Raw genomic sequence first — 15,587 nt, 5'->3', positions numbered from 1 at the left:
GAAACAGACACTGGAAACTGCAGCCCATGAAACTTAAGTGTGTGAGTGTAATGCAGAGCCCTCCTCCACGAATTCAGGTTCCTCTGAGAGAGGATACAATTTCATGAAAAAGCAGCAGCTATGGTTCTAGCAGCAGATTCCAAACGAAGGAAGCAAGTGTTCATAGTAATCTCTAGCATCTGTGAAGCATAGATTCATTTTTACTGCATTTTGCAGTCGCTGAATTAATACACGAATGCAGAAACAAATGCTGCCCTACTCTTTCAGCTATCTCAGACCAAACATGAAAGTAGGTCTTGGCTTTTCTAGGAAGCTGCAGTTACTTCCTGGATAGTACTGCAGTTTTAAAGAGATTGTAGAATCCAATCAATTACCACACAAATCCTGATTAATAAAGTACAGGAAACCCTTGTCATTCATGGTGGATGTGTTCTCACATCCACCGTGAATGGCAAATTTTGTGAATACTGGGAGACATGACTCCTGGCCCCCCACCACAATGAGCTCTCTGTGTCTCCTGAACTCTCCATGGGGGGCTGAGCAGCTGCGGGGAACTCGCTGTGGGGGCTGGCCCCTGTTACCTCGCCTCCAGATTGGGACAGGAGTCCCCGTGAATATGCAGAACTGTGAATAGCAATTCTGTGAATAGTGAGTGTCTCATGTATTGGTTCTTTTAAAGATAATTTCTTGGGTTTTAAGGATCTTGGTGGCCTTTGGCTAAGTATGGTCAGTATTTTTTTTCCTCCTGATTCCTGCTACCAGTCTTCATTCTTAAGGGGAAACAGGAATTCTTGTTGCTGTTCCTATTGCGTCTGAGGGTTGTGAACTTCTCATCTGGCCCTTTTGGAGTAGGAAAAGGGTTCCCATGCTATTGCCCTGGTCTCTCTGGAATGTGTCCACAGCTGCTCCAGGGGGTGAGAGCATAAGTATACAGAAGGGGTGGGGAACCTAAGGCTCCGGCTTGCCTGAATCAGGCCCCCCGAGGCTCAGGGCCTCCCCCAGTATTGGGGAGCCTGCAGTGGTGCTGCTGGACCATGGGGCTGGAGCATACACAATCTACTAGGCTGGACCACCCTAGGCTCTGCTGTGCGAGGGGAATGTGGAGCGTGTCTTTCTGCTTCTCAGTTGGGGACCATGTCAATGAGGGGCTTTGGGGTTTTTTGCTTCTCACTTGTGAGTGGCCCCTGACTGATTTTTTTTTTTCTGAGAGTCAGTGGCCCCCCATCCCCCCCAAATTTTCCCCACCCCTGGTGTAGAGTCACAGTGAAGGCTCTGTATTGTGGTTAATTTAGGACTTACAGCCCCGCTGCTCTTTTTGTATAGATTGTTCTGGTTTGTAATGCTTCTTTAGGACTTGTGTACACTACACAAATAACTTCAGCTGTGTCTACACAGCAGTGTTATTTCAAAATAACTGACGTTAATCTGAGATAACATGTAGGCCACGTCTACTCAGCAAGCAGTTATTTTGACATAATGTCAAAATAATGTTGAGCTGGAGGATTTCTTACTCCAACTCCTGTAACCCTCATTTTACAAGGAGCAAGGGCAGTTGGAGGAAGAGTGCTCTAACTCGGATTTCCTGCTGTGTAGACAGCACCAAAAGCTGAAATAAGCTATTTCAACTTAAGCTACGCAGTTGATGTTGCTCAGGTTGCCTAGCTTATTTCAGCTTTAGCCCTGCTGTGTATAGATGTGCCCTAAGGGACCTGGTTACAATATTCTGTCCCTAAAATGGTGAAGTCTTTTAGTGTAAAATGAACTTACCTGTGTTCCCTTCCAGAGTGATAGCCTTGGCTGAGATGGGTGAATGTTGTAGGGACCTGGCTAAAATCCAATTCAGTCCCACCTAGGGTTCACTTAGACAAGTCACAGGGCCATCTGTGTTGTAGCTGGATCTGTTAACAGTTTAGTGCAAGTGTCTGATCAAAGTATTTACTGCTTTCTGGGACAATTTTAAGGGCTACTTAATATTGGGGTTACTCAGTCTTATCAAAATGATTTGTGGAAATGGTGACACTTGCTTAACTGGGAACATAACTGGACATCAGAATTCAGTGTAAAGTAGTGATTTTGTGGGTAGAAATAAAAATGCAAGTAAAACTTTAACCTCTAGAATGCTGACTTCATTTTAAAGTAGGTTTGTGATGCTTGCATGCTGTTATCTCCTGAATGGCTCCTGATGACTGTCCTTAGTCTTAGGGATGGTTCCTTTGGGTCAGATGGATGCACACTTGTTAGGGTGTGAGATCATGCTTTAATGCTATTGGTGCTTTGCCAGTTCTCTGTTTTTTAAACTAGGATCTTTCACAATAACTAAAGCTACAGGAAACCTTCACCATTCACAGTGGATGGTGAGTACCGTGAGCTGCAGCTCCTAGTTGCCGCGGGGGTCAGGTGGCCACAGGGAACTCGTAGCGGGCCGGGACAGGGGACCCTGCGAATACATGGAACTGTGAATAGTGAGTCCATGCATTGTGAGGGTCTTCTGCACTCAAACTTAACAAGAGACCCTGGTGTTCAGTTACCTTTTTATTCTGAAACTCTTGGCATGTAGTTTGGTAGGTCTGACCCAATACGGCCGTTCTTATGATTTCAGAAGTGGTAGCATCTTCAACTCTTGCTGATGTCAGCAGCAAATTTTGAAAAGTGGGCTACAGATATGAAACACTTTCCCACTGCTAGCAGTCATTTATACTAGCAGGACGTAATCTTCCTTGTTTTTAGGCAGCCTGCACATGTGGGAATTGTGATATTAGAAGATGTGAGACTGGTATATAAATGAAAAGATATTAGCTAGCTAGTCTGGCACTAGAAATTATGAAAGATGACAAGCATCAACTTTGAAAACATAAGCAGGTTTTGTGTAAATCTCATTAATTTTCATGGTGACTTAGAAATATCGTGAAATGCATGTCTAGCCATTCCAAGTTTTTTACTTAGTAGTTTTGCTTTGAAATGCTCACCATGGCAACATCACTGCAACGGCACTCTTCCAAGTTCCAAATGAACTGGAAATCCTGACCTCTTTCTTTAACATACCAATCTATGTGGATCAGAATTTTTCATACACTGTTGAAACTAATCTGGTTTAATTTTGTAATGTAGCTGCTGAATGAAAGTTCTGTGTGTGTAGTGGCTGTGTGATCGTAGCAAAAGTGAATACCTTCTGACCTTAGGAATGGGCAAATGTACTTCAGAACAAGCTCATAGTCCTTTCTGTGTCTTTAAACACAAGTACATCTCTCGAGGAGTGTGGTTCATATCCACCTTCCTCAAATTCTTTCTTGTTGAGGGTCATTTACATAGTTCCATTTACCATTAGGATTCTATATAACCATACAGTTTGTAACTTGGAAACAGAAAACCGTAATAAAAATTGCTGTGATACCATCTGGAGGAGGCACACCATGTCAAGGGCTCATTGTGCTAGGCGCCTTTATAGAAAACTATATTTCTGTCTCAAAGAGCTTATAGTCTAAAAGAAAAGATGTAACCGGTGTCTGAGACAAATAAGCAAGTTGAGGTGTGACAAAGCGCACACATACTATTTGTTAATTTTTCTTAGCCAGTGAAGAGCAGCATGTGCAATTTGCCAACTGTCTCGCCTTTATCAATTTGCAGTTCATTATGCGTTAGAGGTGAACTTCGAGGTGTGGCTGATGAACTTCAAAGCCACTTCCATAGTCTCCTATATGGATTTTGACCAGACGCTTTTCTCACTTGCATGGGGCATTATAGGAGTCAAAGACTATTCTTGTGGGAGAAGAGGCGAATCTGGCAATTGCGGCTGGTCTTATTAATGGAGTGAAGAAAGAGCTGACTTTGCTATGAGATTAAAAGTCTGACACAGTGGAGCTAAACTAAATTTCCTTTGAAAGTAAGGAGTAGAAAAGTTTGTGTTTTGTGGTGGGAAAAGGCAGCCAGTAGATGGAGCAGTACAGGAATGAAACATTTCTAAGCCAGGAACATCAATTATCCATAATTTTGAAGGAGGGATGATTACATCAGTTAAGGCATGCGATGATCAGGGCTCGGCACCATAGATTAGTCCATTTGGGCAGAGGTGTACGTTTGGATTTAGAAATTCTGTGCTGGAAGAAGAATGGATGTGAGTCAAGAGAGGGCTGAGTCAAAGAGGAAGCAAAGATTAAGATCTTCATCAGTGATAAATGCTCTCCATTCTGAAGGGGAAGGAGGATTTCAGGAGCTCTGATTAGGCTATTAGGGCTTAGTTGATGGCTGGCCATGAGAAAATGTCAGACATGCTGAGATTTTAGTTTGGAATAAGGGAAGAGATCCAGAATAGAGGTAGATTAAGAACATAAGAACAGCCAGTCAGACCAATGGTTCATTTAGCCTAGTATCCTATGTCTGACAGCAACCCATGGCAAGTATTTCAGAGGGAATGAATAGGACACAGCAAATTTTCAGTGATCCATCCATTCCAAGCTTGTGGCAAACAGAGGTTAGAGACACTCAGCCCAGGGGGTTGTATCCCTAACTGTCTTGGCTAATAGCCATTGATGGACATACCCTCCAGGAATCTACCTAATTGTTTTTTGAACTCTGTTATAGTTTTGGCTTTCGCAACATCCCTTAGCAAGGAGTTCTGCAAGTTGACTCGGCGATGTGTCTGTATTAAACTGTCTATTAATTTCTCTGAGTGCCCCTCTAGTTCTTGTGCTATGTGAAGGAGTACATAACATTTTCTTCTTCACTTTCTTTCAGTCAAGATTTTATAGACCTCTATCATATCTCTTAGTTGTCTCTTTTTTCCAACTGAAAATTCCCACTCTTAAATCTCTCCTCATACTGTTTCATTCCTCTAATCACGCTTGTTTACCGTGTCTGTGCCTTTTTCAGTTCTCGTGTATCTAAGGCCCTACATGAATCACAGGATGATTGTCAAATAATTGTCTGAGTTTCTGACAAAACACGGAAAATTTTGGGATAGTAATAATGGACCTTTATTAATTGCGGTAACTTGGAAGAGCCAGAGAAAACCCATTTAAGAAAAATTGCTGGAAGAATATAGATACTTAAATTGTTATTCCTGCTAATTTTTTATAACCTTTTCTTTTGCTGCAGGGGAATAACTCTCTTTTATTAGTGGGTCTGACCGAGCCCCACCACAGTTAGCATGGGAGGAAGCAAGAGATGGCGGGGGGTGGGGGTGGGAAGCCAACTTGAAAGGAATTCTCACACCCCTTACTCCCCCCAAGCACCATTTCCGTGGCAGGCTCTTACTATATTGAAGTGTAGAGCTATAGCGGCAGTGGTCTTCTCCCCCCCCCCCCCCCCATCAGCTAGTTGAGAAGTGTCTAGAAATTCCATTGATTACTTGATTGGGTAATTAACGGATATTTAACATCCCTAATTTGTCCACATCTTTTCTGTAGTGGGGGGCCCAAAATTGGACACATTGCTCCAGATGTGGCCTCACCAGGGCCAAGTAGAAGGGAATAATCACTTTCCTCAGGCTGCTGGCAATGCTCGTACTAATGCAACCCAATATGCTGTTAGCCTTCTTGGCAACAAGGGCCCCCTGTTGACTTATATCCAACTTTCTCTTCCACTGTAATCCCCAGGTCCTTCTCTGGAGAACTGCCACTTAGCCAGTCTGTTTGAAGCCTGTAGCAGGACTCTGCACTTGTCCTTGTTGAATCTCCTCAAATTTTTTGGCTCAACGCTCCAATTTGTCTAGGTCTCTCTGGATCCTAACCCTGCCCTCCAGCATATCTCCCTCTAAGTTTAGTGTCATGCTCGAACTTGCAGAGGGTGCAATCCATCCCATCATCCAAATCATTAATGAAGATGTTGAACTAAATTGACCCCTGGGGCATTCCGCTTGATACTGGCTACCAACTAGTCATCAAGCCGTAGATCACTACCTTTTGAAACCGACCAATCTAGCCAGCTTTATATCCAGCTTGTCCATTTGTCCAGTTTATACTACTTTAACTTGCTGGCAAGAATACTGCAGGAGACTATCATAAAAAGTTTTGCTAAAGTGAAGGTATCCCACGTCCACCACTTTCCTTATATCCATAGAGCCATTTATCTCATCATAGAAAGCAATTAGGTTGGTCAATCATGATGTGTCTTTGGTGAATCCATGTTGACTGTTACTGATCACCTTCCTCTCCTTCAAGTGTTTCAAACTGGATTCCTTGAGGACATGGTTCGTGATTTTTCTGGAATTGAGGTGAAGCTGATTGGTCTGTAGTTCTCCAGATTCTCCTTCTTGCTTTATTAAAGATGAGCATTACATTTGCCTTTTCCCAATAATCTGGGACCTCTCCCCCAATCACCACAAGTTTTCAAAGATAACGGTCAGTGGTTTGCAATCACATCAGCTAATTCCTTCAGCACCTTGTGGTGCATTGCATCTGGCCCCATGGATTTGTGCATGTCCAGGTTTTCTAAAAAGTCCTTAACCTGTTCTTTCACCTCCTCCCCATACTGCGCCACCCAGTCCAGCGGTCTGGGAGCTGGCCTTGTCTGAAGACTGAGGCAAAAAAAGCATTGAGTTCTTCAGTTTTTTCCACATCATCTATCACTGTGTTGCCACTCTTGTTCAGTAAGTGTCCCACACTTTCTCTGACCACCTTGTTGTTGCTAAAATACCTGCAGAAACCCTTCTTGTTACCGTTCACATCCCTTGCTAGCTGCAACTCCAATTGTGCTTTGGCCTTCCTGATGACACCTTTGTATACAAGAGCACAGTATTTTATTGATGTGTGTCTAATATCGGGGTTAGACTACTTTCACAGAAAGGTCATAATCTTGCTCAAGCAGGGAGCCTATCTTAACTTTTCCCACATTGGTAATTGGTCCACTTAAGAGCTTGTTAATTCCATAGTCTGATTTTTGGAGTCTCTTGGCATAACGTGATTTCAGTTGATGACCACTTTGGCAGTTCATGGAGTAAAACATAAGAAATCCCTTTTTGGCCCTGCCTGAGCTGTATTTCTAGATTGCGACTCAGTAAGAGGTGGTGGGATATTTCATTAGTAGGAGGAATGCCCAACACTAGCACCACCATCACGTGGGGCGGGGAGAGGAGGAGGGGTAATCATAGTTTTTTTCCTAAATGGGCTATAAAGGCAGCTGCTGCCAAAAAAGAACTAACCCTGGTATGAGAAATGAGGGAAGCAATTGTCATCCTGAGTACCGTATATTCCGGCGTATAAGACTACTTTTTATGCTAAAAAACATCCCCCAAAAATCAGGGGTCGTCTTATACGCCGGGTATACAGGCAGTCCCCGACTTGCAGGTACCAATGGGGCTTTTCTCGCCCCGGAGGACACAGACTGCGGGACCTCGCGGTCCCGCCGCCCCTGTACTCCAGGGCGAGAAAAGCTGCTCCGCATCTCCCTGGTCTGCAGACCGGGAAGACGCAGAGCAAAGCCGCGGAGGGGCTCCGGCAGCGGGGCAGCCCAGGCACGCTGCGGCTGTCCCGCTGCCAGCGTCCTCAGAGGTTTTGCTCCCGGTGTCCCTGGTCTGCTGGAGACGGCCCCAGCAGACCAGAGGCACTGAGAGCAAAGCCGAAGCGGCGGCAGGGTGCCGCGCTTCTGAGGCTTTGCTCCTGGTGCCTCTGGTCTGCTGGGGACCGTCTCCAGCAGACCAGGGACACCAGGAGCAAAGCTGCGGAGGCGGAGGGGCGCTGGGGCGCTGCCGGTTGGACTCTTAAGGGGGGGTAGTCTTATACGGCGAGTATAAGACGAAAACCTATCTTTTAACTAATAAATTAGGGGGTCGTCTTATACGCCCAGTCGCCTTATACGCCGGAAAATACGGTACTAAGGATCTGAAAAAATCTTAACACGCTTTAATGTAGAGCTGAATTGTTAACAAATAATAGTTTGAAATGTGGAAGTAGTTTTGTAACTGTAATAAATTAAGAATAAATATATCTTGATTTACCAAATCTATCCTGTGTCACCATATATTATATCTTTGCATTAGATGACATGGCATTCGTTCTCATTTGGTCTGTTTTACATTAAAGCTGTTTTTAGCATTTTAACATCATGCTTGAGTGTTTAACACCACTATTTACTGTTACCACAAACACAGCACATTCATTAATGTAAATCCGCATCCAGCAAGATGTAAGATTATAAATTCCCTCAGATAGGGATTAGGGTTGTAAAATCCCAGTTAGGCAGTTAACCAGTTTACAAAATGTTTAACCAGTTAACTGCCTTGGCCAGGGGGTTACTTCAGCATGGTTGGGCTCACTGCATTGCACCCCCCTGCCCACAGATCAGTTGGCCCTGCCTTGCTGGAGCAACCCGCTGTGCGGTTGATCTGGCTGCCAGTCTGAACCTGCTGGTTACCCAGGTAAGCGTGCCAGTAAGGGCATTCTTACTAGGTAACCGGTTAACCCTTTAGTAGATCCCTATTAGGGATGTAAATTCTGGCTAAGTTTCTATTCTGTCTTCATCACCACAGTGTCTGACAGCTTTCTGGTAGAGCTTTATATGACATGACTAATGTGTCCATATGGTTTGTTTTTCTCTTGCCACAAAGGGAGAATTGTGTTGCAGCATAATATCTCTTTATTTGTTATACAGTAGATGCTTGTTTGCAGCAACACCTTGTAAGGGCAACTGCTGCTTGCAAGCAACATTTCCTGGGGAACGCTTTCCTTGCTGTGAATTATTGACACTCCCCATAACAGCAACAGCTGCTTTGGAGCAATATAGCAAAAGGGCACTGATGTGGCAACTAATGAGCGTCTACTGTAGGATTTTTATACTCTTCTTCTGTGTACACATTTCTGTGAGTTCAACCTACGAAAGGCAAGATCAAATAAGTGCACCATAAGAGTTTGAGTGGAAAGCACCTAGCAAGCTTTGGATGCTATAAATGGGTGTGTCCGACCTGGAGCAACCCCTTTTAGGCAAGTGTAGATCTGCTGAGGTAATCCTTAGGTTGCTTTTCTAGAGACTTTCTTCTTCAATATTACGCTGGTTTATTATCCTCCATTGTTTCAGTAAAAATAACCAGCTCCAGAAGCCACATTTCATCCCAACCAGGCTGGAATCATTCTTTACTTCTTTGGAATCATCTGTCTGCTCCAGCTCCCAGTTCTCCTCCAAGCTTGAGAGTTAGTTCAGTCCACTTTTCCCAACCTAAGAGCTGCCATAGATCCATCTAGCCCAGTATTCTCTCTCTGGTAGTGGCCAATGCCAGATGCTTCCAAGGGAATGAACGTGACAGGGACATTTTGAGTGGTCTATTTCCTACCCTCCAGCTTCTGGCAAGGGGGCGGGTTATGAAGACCCAGAGCATGGGATTGCATGTCTGACCATTTTGGCTAATAGCCATTGATGGACCTATAGACCACGGACTTACCTAGTTCTTTTTTTAAACCAGGCTTATGCTTCTGACCTTTACAACATTCCCTAGCAAAGAGTTCCACAAGCTGCCTGCGGAACCTGTGAAAAGGTGTTTTCTTATGTGTGTTTTTAAACCTGCTGCTGATTAATTTATTTGGGTGACCCATAGTCCTTGTGTTATATATATGTGTGTGTGGGGGGGGGGGGGGGCGAAGGGTTAGGGGAGGACGACGACTCTTCCCTGTTCACTTTCTCCAAACCATTCATGATTCTATAGACCTCTGTCATGTCCCTCCCTCCGTTCCACTGGTTAACTGTTCACATCCCTAGTCCTCATATAAAAACACTTCCATACGAAGTGCATCTTTTCAGAGTCTGTTTTTTTAGATGAGGAGACCAAAACAACATGGATTATTTACCTCAGACTTCCTGCTTGTGTCTCCAAAATTTGAGAGAGTTCTTGTGCTTGGCCAGGCTAACCTGCTGGAGAGAAATCACCCTCATTTGTCAGCTAGATGTCTCTAACGTATCTCCCCTGCTCAATTTTTTCTTTGTTTAAATAAGGAAGTCCCAGGTGGAATTGGCAATCTCGTTGATTATTTCCAGAGACCCTGCATTGATAAAAAATTTCTATCTGCATCCATATCTGCAAAACTGAGTTGTGGATATCCACATGGATGTGGATACTTGTGGATACAGGCAGACCCCGACTTACGCGGATCCGACTTATGTCGGATCCGCACTTACGAACGGGGCTTTCTTGCCCCGGAGGTCGGGGCGAGAAAGCCCCGTTCGTAAGCTGCTCCGGTGCCCCTGGTCTGCTGGAGACCGTCTCCAGCAGACCAGGGGCACCGGGCGGGTTCCCGCGCTTCTGAGGCTTTGCCAGAGCAAAGCCTCAGAGGCGCGGGACCCCCCTGCGGCTGCGGCTTCAGTCCGGGTGCCTGTGGTCTGCTGGGGACGGTCCCCAGCAGTCCACAGGCACCTGGACTGAAGAGGCAGCAGCGGCGGTTCCCCGCGCCTCTGAGGCTTTGCTCCGGCAAAGCCTCAGAAGCGCGGGAACTCCCCGTGGCTGCGGCTTCAGTCCGGGTGCCTGTGGTCTGCTGGGGACGGTCCCCAGCAGACCACAGGCACCCAGACTGAAGCGGCAGCCGCGGCGGTTCCCCGCGCCTCTGAGGCTTTGCTCTGGCAAAGCCTCAGAGGCGCGGGAACCCGCCGCGGCTGCGGCTTCAGTCCCGATGCCTGTGGTCTGCTGGGGACGGTCCCCAGCAGACCACAGGCACCCAGACTGAAGCCGCAGCCGCGGCGGGGTCCCGCGCCTGTGAGGCTTTGCCAGAGCAAAGCCTCAGAGGCGCGGCACCCCACTGCTGCTGGGGCTCTGCTCCCCGTGTCCCTGGTCTGCTGGGGGGGGGGGGGGGGGCGCAGCTAGTGTGCTTCCCTCTCCCCCCCCCCCCCCCCCCGGCAGACCAGGCTTTTGTTTTGGACTCTGGGGCAGAGCAGCTGGGGCGCTGCCGATTGGTCCTGCAGTGCCGCCCTGGGCACTACTGGACCAACCCGGCAGCACCCCAGCTGCTCTGCCCCAGGTCCTGATTCAGCTGCTGCTGGTTAGTTTCAGCAGCGGCTGAATCAGGACGCCTGGGGCAGAGCAGATGGGGTGCTGCTGGGTTGGTCCAGTAGCACCGAGGAGCAGCGCTACTGGAGCAACCCAGCAGCACCCCACCTGCTCTGCCCCGGGCGTCCAAGTCAGCTTCTGCTGAAACTGACCAGCGCTGATTACAGGAAGCCCCAAGCAGAGTTGCTCTGCCCCGGGCTTCCTGGAATCAGCTGCTGATCAGTTTCAGCAGCAGCTGACTTGGGGACGCCTGGGGTTCTTAAGTTGATTCTGTATGTAAGTCAGAACTGGCGGTCAGTTTCAGCAGTGTCTGAATCTGGACGCCAGTTCCAACTTGCATACAGATTCAACTTAAGAACAAACCTACAGTCCCTATCTTGTACGTAACCCGGGGACTGCCTGTATAAAGCGGATATGCATAAATTTGCAGGGCTCTAATTATTCCAGGCTTTCAGTCCCTGGTTGATCTTTAGAGGGCTAGTACGCTCCTTCACAGACCTTATATATAAGTAGAGATAGTGGCTATGTCCAGACAGCTTTCCTCTTCTGAAAGAGGAAATGCAAATGAGGAAATTCAAATTAAGCCCTGATTAGCATATTCTCCCACTTCATTTGCATATCCTCTTCCTATCCTTTTTTCGGATGAGGTTTTTTCGGGGAAGAAAAAAGCAGTCTAGACGGGGTTTTGCGCAAAAATTCCCTTTTTCGAAAGAACTCTTCTTCCTCAAAAAATGAGGTTTACAGGGTTCTTTTGAAAAAGAGGGTTTTTGTGCGAAAAATCTCGTCTAGACTGCTTTTTTTTTTAAAAAAAAAACACCCTCTTCCGAAAAAAGGATCGGAAGAGGATATGCAAAGAAGCATGAGAATATGCTAATCAGCGCTTTATTTGAATTTCCTCTTTTGAAAGAGGAAAGCAGTCTAGACATTGCCACTGGGTCATATACTCAGTTGTAAAATGATGCTGCTTCATTGAAGTCAATGAAGCTATTCTGATTATCTGACCCATTATATGCAGAGCTACAAATTGGAATTTATTGATTCAATTACGTTATTAGCTTTGCTTCAAAATTATTGTAGCTTTTGAAAGAACATTTGGTATGTTTTCTTAAACAGGTTCAATCTGATTTCCCATAGACATGGGCGAGTCTGATAAAAGCATAACCATTATCTACAAGATTTCAGCTCTCAGTGAGGTTGGAATTAGGGAAAATGTCCTTCAATTTTGGGGTGGAATGACAAATTTGTAATTCCTTTTTATCACTACCTGAGGGGTGAACAGAAATAAACAATTGTTCATGGTTAGTTATCTCAGGAGAGGCATTACTTACATAAAAATAAGAATTCTGCCCTTTGAAAGATCTTAGAATCCTTTGGATAATAGCTTTACCAATTAGTGACTGAGAGAAACTATGCCACAATTATTTCAATGCCCTTTAGCGCTAACTGGCGTTTCATCAATTGGTCATATGATCCCTTTCCTGCTCTCTGTGACTGGAGACAGGGAGCGGCTGTTCCTCAGTTATGCCTAAAATGCAATTCTATAAGAGACCTAAAGTGTCACGTATACCCAATTGCATAACCTGCTGTGACAACATTGACTTACGGGACTTTGAGCCCTGCATGTGGGAAAAAATGCTGAGCAGGGGTATGAAATGCAGAGTAGTGATCACGCTGCCTAGAGCGCCTCACATTTTTTCCTGGTGTAGATTGTCCCATGGACACTTCTCTCCTCATTAACAATCCTATACATCTGTGGCAACTTGAGAAATCATTTACACAGAAATGAAATGCTGGGGAAAGTATGTGCGTTTTAGCTCTCTTTACTTTGAGAGGCATTCTTTTCTAAAAGTGGTGATCACACTTTGTTTACTGTTTTGCATCTTCTTTCTTTATATTTGTTATGCTTGCTTCACCTGGAAACAAGAAGAGTCAGCACCATGTAGGGATATTAAGTGCATAATTTGCTAATCGTGTAGTTGCTAGAATTTTTATCAACTACACAATTAGTCGATAAGGGAAGACAAAGCGCTGAGTCCCAGCTCATGCCAGGTCCAGGACCTACCCCCGCTGCAGCTCTGCATTTAAAATGTAGTAGGAGCTGGGCGGGCAGGGACTAGATTTTAAATGCAGAGCTGCAGTGGGGGTCCCTATCTTGTATGTAACCCGGGGACTGCCTGTATTGCAGTTATGAATTAATAAAGTACAGAGACTAAATTAAGGTCCTGGATTATATCTTGGCCTGACTGAAATAAATGGGACTTTTGCTGCTGCCTCCAATGGAACTAGGATTTCACCCATTTTCTCAGGTAAAGATACATTTGCAATAATTTCTTGCTGTAAAAACTGCACTGAATGATAATCTTCAATATAATTCAAATAATCTGTCATATTGTGCCCCTTTGCACTTAGCGGCCCCAAAAGACCAAATTCTTCCATTGCGAAAAAGATTAAGCATTTAAGCTTTTTTGTTCTAGGCCAGAGGCTCCCAAACTGTGGCTGATAACTAGCGGTCCAGAGAGAGCTTTTTGGCCACATAGTGCTAAGGATGTAACAGCAACTCTGCCTCGGGCTTCCTGTAGTCAGCCGTTGGTCAGTTTCAGCAGAAGCTGACTTGGGGACGCCTGGGGCAGAGCAGCTGGGGTGCTGTTGGGTTGCTCCAGTAGCGCCGCTCCTTGGCGCTACTGGACCAACCCAGCAGCACCCCAGCTGCTCTGCCCCAGGTGTCCTGATGCAGCCGCTGCTGAAACTGACCAGCAGCGGCTGAATCAGGACGTTTGGGGCAGAGCAGCTGGGGTGCTGCGGGGTTGGTCCAGTAGCGCCAAGGAGCGGCGCTACTGGAGCAACCCAACAGCACCCCAGCTGCTCTGCCCTAGGCATCCGGAGAAAAACCTAGTCTGCTGGGGGGGGGGGGCGTACTAGCTGCACCCCCCCCCCCCCCCCCCAGCAGACCAGGAAGACGCGGGCGGCGGACCGAGACGCACCGCGGTCCCGCCGCCCGGGTCCTCCGCGGCTTTGCTTCCTGTCTCCCTGGTCTGCTGGAGACCAGCAGACCAGGGAGACGGGGAGCAAAGCCTCTGAGGACGCCGGCAGAGGGACAGCCGCGGCACGTCTGGGCTGCCATGCTGCTGGCTTCCCCCGAGGTTTTGCACCTTGATCCCCAGTGCCTAACACCCTTTGACTCCCACCCTTGTGCCTGTTCCCTTTGACCTTTTAACCTCTGACCTGTAGAGTCCATGCCAACACCCTCTTGCCCCGTGACCCCACCATGCCCTCACGCAACACCCCTTTGCCCTTTAACTCCATGCCACACCCATCTTACTTGGGTAGAAGGAGGATGGGAGCCGCCGCCTCAGCCCCGGCACTGCCATCAGGCAAAATCAGCGGTTGGGAACCGCTGGTCTAGCAGACAATGGTGCACCAAGATCCAGGGACTAGAAGCTGAAGCCAGACAAATTCAGACTTGAAATGAAGTGCAAGTTTTTAGTAGGATAACTAACCATTGATTGTGGCAGGTTCTCCATCTCTAGAGCTGTCAATCAAGGTTCCATGTTTTCCCAACAAAGATATTCTAGTTCAGAAAGGAAGTAATTCGGTGAAATCCTGTGATGCGTGTTTTGTAGGAGGTCAGTTTAGATGACAGTGGTTCCTTCTATCTTTATGAATGACTTGAACAATGGTAATCTAGCCTTTTAATAGAGGCTACTGTACAACTTGCTTCCTAAAGTATTATGGCTAGTGTTCAGGGCTGGGTTTAGTAATTTAATGTCTGTTTTATTTTGTGTTGTCATTGAGGGGTACATCAAGCAAGAGGATTGTAGGCCACAGAAATGGAAAACAGCAAATTAAAATTTAGTAAAATTTTCCAGTGAATTAGCTTGTACAAAGCCATGGACTAAAATTTGGGCTTGTCAGCCCTGATAAAAGATCAAAGTATCTGTGACATCAAAATAGTTATTTATAATCCTGGGTTCCTTTTTAACTGTGTGATCATTTATTTTACAGATAAACAATTTGTGGAGATTAAGGAGACACAAAGGGAGCACCTACTTTCAAGGTATGGAATCCTCTCTCATTAAAGATACATTACATATTCGACATCCAGAGTTTGGAAGCAGAATCGTTGGTGTATGCATACTCAAACTTCAGCTGGAAAAAGTGGCCATCATATTGTGTTTGGAGACTGCTTAGGTTCCTGGGCAGGAATTTAGAAGCAAAGTTTGGCAGGCAGGTCCAGCTGCTTCAGCTGATTGGGGATGAAATGGTAGAATCTGTAAATCCTAATGCTTGGCATTGTGCATTGGACCTTCCCATGGGTGTGTCTGCAGGATGAATATGCACTGAAAGCATGAATGTAACAATGTGAAATCCTTCCTTCTTCCATGCAAGATCTTAATTTTCCCTTGTTTTGGTCAGGTTCTCAGACTTTGAAGCTTTTTTATTGCTTGACACCTGCATCTGCTTGGTTTTAGATAATGGAGTCTAAATGTGGCCCAAATGATGTAATTTTGGGCAGGCTGAATCTCTCTCCCCTTTCTTGTTTCTTCTACCAGTTTTTTCCTGCTTTACCTCAGCCTGTCCAGTCTCCATTATCTGTTTGTTCTGCTGATGCAGAGTGTGTGAGACCCAC

The 15,587-nt window shown here is 46.0% G+C and overlaps 1 protein-coding gene across 12 annotated transcripts in view; it reads left to right on the top strand.

Moving 5' to 3' along the window:
- The window catches only part of MAP4 (microtubule associated protein 4), a 249,533-nt gene that overhangs the window by 37,152 nt on the left and 196,794 nt on the right, over positions 1-15,587 (top strand). For 10 of the 12 annotated variants that reach the window (XM_075923033.1, XM_075923035.1, XM_075923037.1 and 7 more), the window contains exon 2: positions 14,963-15,014. The gene's annotated coding sequence lies outside the window, so the exon portion shown is untranslated. Of the gene's footprint in view, positions 1-9,388; positions 9,461-14,962; positions 15,015-15,587 lie in introns of all 12 variants that reach the window. The other 2 variants (XM_075923027.1, XM_075923029.1) reach the window with 1 other exon arrangement.

This window comes from Pelodiscus sinensis, chromosome 2 (assembly GCF_049634645.1).
Source record: "Pelodiscus sinensis isolate JC-2024 chromosome 2, ASM4963464v1, whole genome shotgun sequence".
Taxonomy (NCBI): domain Eukaryota; kingdom Metazoa; phylum Chordata; order Testudines; family Trionychidae; genus Pelodiscus; species Pelodiscus sinensis.
This window is presented reverse-complemented; position numbering and strand designations above follow the sequence as displayed.